This window comes from Podarcis raffonei, chromosome 8 (genome assembly GCF_027172205.1).
Source record: "Podarcis raffonei isolate rPodRaf1 chromosome 8, rPodRaf1.pri, whole genome shotgun sequence".
Taxonomy (NCBI): domain Eukaryota; kingdom Metazoa; phylum Chordata; class Lepidosauria; order Squamata; family Lacertidae; genus Podarcis; species Podarcis raffonei.
Window position 1 is genome coordinate 17,713,033 of NC_070609.1, and position 3,125 is coordinate 17,716,157.

General features: G+C 45.9%; 1 long non-coding RNA gene across 1 annotated transcript; it reads right to left on the bottom strand.

Moving 5' to 3' along the window:
• Positions 1–468: 468 nt before the first annotated feature.
• On the bottom strand, positions 469–2,462 carry LOC128418513 (uncharacterized). The gene is made up of 2 exons (XR_008331716.1): positions 2,427–2,462; positions 469–754 (listed from the first exon to the last, which is right to left on the bottom strand). It is a non-coding gene; the product is annotated as an uncharacterized LOC128418513 (long non-coding RNA).
• Between the last annotated feature and the right edge of the window lie 663 nt (positions 2,463–3,125).

Genomic DNA, 3,125 nt, shown 5'->3' on the forward strand with positions numbered 1-3,125 from the left:
GAGAGTTAATTTTATTGTGTACTATTATATTTTAATAGATATTACTTTTATTGTGTACTATTATATTCTAATAGATATTACTGGATATTACTTTCTTTGATATAAATCATTCCATTTTAAAGTTATATTTTATTATGACTTTCTGTATTGGATCAGATTATTTAAAGGTGCATGTTCTTCGTTGTTTATTTTGTTGCTGTAAACCGCCTTGGGCATAGTAATATAAAAAGGTGGTACTGTATACAAATTAAAAGTGAAAAGAGAAGAAATGGTAAGTACATTACTGCCTCCTGCCTACTGGTGGCTCTACAGCTCAGCAGAAGAGGAGTGAGCAGCTATCTTTTCTAGCAATGGTACAGCTGTAGCAGAGAGAATAAGACAACCTTTCATGAAAATCGAGATTTAGGAGTACAATCAAGGCTCATATCAGCATCGTCTACTCCTCAATAAAACAAATTAAGAACCATATCTGTGCAATTGGGGTTTCAGTTTTATTTGCGTGAAATATTTTCCAGGGCCAAAGGACGACGGAATAGTTGATTAAAAACACTAAAGGAAAATCACCCTTAGCCCATGATTTGTTTAGGTCAAATGTTCTGTTTTCTTTGATGGAACGGACTCTGTTAATTTTGCAGACACGTACGTAGGTTTCTTGTCTTTCTGGATGAAAAGAGAAAGGCGTGCCAGTTGGTGTCCCAATTAGCTCCTTCGGTTTCTGAACTGTTAGCTCTTGCTCTGGGCTATTTCTGGCATCCTGGAAAAAGACGAGAGGGGAAGAAGTCATAAAAGAAAATGACTGCAAAAAACGTAGACCTGGAGCAGGGGTGCCAACTTGGTCCCTAGGTTATGGGTGCCCAATGGCATCCATGACGTAACTTGATGTTGTGAAGTCGTGATGTCACAACATCACATTAATCAGCAAGCTACAGAGGTGCTTCTGAGGCCTGGCTTCTGAGATAATGTCCAAGGCCTCACGGGGCCTTGGTGATCATGTCCAAGACCTCCAATGTGACTTTGGTTTGTACCGGAAGTTGTGTCAGAAGCCTGGCAGGGCTTCCGACGTTGCCTTGGAAGTCACGTTGGGCTTCCAGTGTGACTTTCAGTAGAAACCAGAAGTTACGTCGGAACCTGAGCTGTCGGAACCCACAGCCAAGTCCCCCCACTAGTTGGCAGCTATGACCTGGAGTGAACAGATCATGAGGTCAAATCTCATCCTGCAAGAGAGAGCTTTTGGGGCCCTTCAGGTGTCATCTTACAGGCAAATGAATGCACAGAAGCAGCACTGCATCTCCACTCCAGACTGTTCAGGGCTGTCAATGCAGGAGGACCACAGCTCAGTGGTAGAACACATGCCTTGAATGCAAAAGGTCCCAGCTGGAAGATAACCCCATCTGAAATCCTGGAAAGCTGCCGTCAATTGGTTAATAATAATAATAATAATAATAATAATAATAATAATACCTCACCCATCTGGCTGGGTTCCCCCAGCCATTCTGGTCATCTTCCATCAAGATATAAAAACATAATAAAATGTCAAAAATTAAAAAAAACTTCCTGATACAGGACTGCCTTCGCATATCTCCTAAAAGTTGTGTAGTTCTTTATCTCCTCGACAACTGATGGGAGGGTGTCCCACAGGGAAGGTGCCACTGCTGAGAAGGCCCTCTGCCTTCTCAAACGATACTGAGAACTACATAGACCAATGACCTGAGTCAGTATAAGGTAGCTTCCTATGTTCCACTCAATGGAGCTTACTCCTGAGTAGATATGTATAGGAGTGCAATGTTAGTTTTTAAAACCTTGGCCATAAAATAAATTTAAAAATTATAAATGAGTAGGCATGAAATGTATCAAAATCAGCAGTTTTAAAAGAACAAACCTAATTACCGTATTTTTCGCCCCATAGGACACACTTTTTCCCCTCCAAAAATGAAGGGGAAATGTGTGTGCATCCTATGGGGCGAATACAGGCTTTTGCTGAAGCCTGGAGAGCGAGAGGGGTTGGTGCGCACCGACCCCTCTCGCTCTCCAGGCTTCGGGAAGCTATCCGCAAGCCTTGGGAGCCCTATACTACCGTATTTTTCACCCTATAGGGCGCACCGGCTCATAGGGCGCACCTAGTTTTGGGAGGGGGGATTAAAAAAAATTTCTTTATTCCCCCCCCCCAAAAAAACCCTAGGTGTGCCCTATGGGCCGGTGCGCCCTATAGGGCGAAAAATACGGTAGTTGCCCAATTCTTACTGAGCAAATTTTCACTGGAAGTTTTTAAACAGAGGGTGGAGGGCCATCCGCCTGGGCTTATTTAACTGTACTTCCTGATTTGCAGGGCATTGGACTAGGTGGCCCTTGGGTCCCCTTTGAATTCTATGATACATCACAAGGAGAAAGGAAGAGGCAATGCCATTATAGGCATATTTGATACTCACATGACTTTACTGCTGCTGTGGCTTTCTCCACTTCTGCAATGCAAAGTCAGAAATTCAAACAACCGAAAGAATATGTCCCAGAATAGACATAGGGGTCCCAGCCACATAGAGCAGCTCTATGCACCAAAGGGGCGGGGCCAGTGGAAAGGTGTGGCATTGGGGCGGGGCCAGTGGCACAAGCTTTGCTCCCTGGCATTGCTCACGGCAATCCTGCACAAAACATGTGAAAAGGACTAAGCAGGTTCCCTGGAGCACTTCTGGAAGAACTGATGCTATTCCCCATGATATGTACTCACCTTTCTCCCTTGTCTATTGCCACCGGCACTCTAAAAAGAAGAAAATAAGCCATAATTATTTCCAGGCTTGCAAGAAGAATGGAAACATTGGCTTTGGTCCTGACAAGTAAGGAAGGTGCTGAACCTCAGGCCTGGAGGCCAAATGTGCCCCCCCACCGGCAGAGGAAGAGGGGGGCAGGGGAGCGGCCGCGCCCCCCCATGCGGGGCGCCATGCCCCCACAGACGGCATGCCACACCCCTGCAGGTGGCGCACCACGCGTCCGGGACGCATGCCAGCCACGCCCACGCCTGCTTTCCACCCCCAGTGCCAGAGCATGAAGCTCTGCCACTCCCCCCCACCTATCTCTCTGTCCTTCCAAATTCTCCCCAGACCACACCCCTCACTGCCTCTAATTTGCACCTC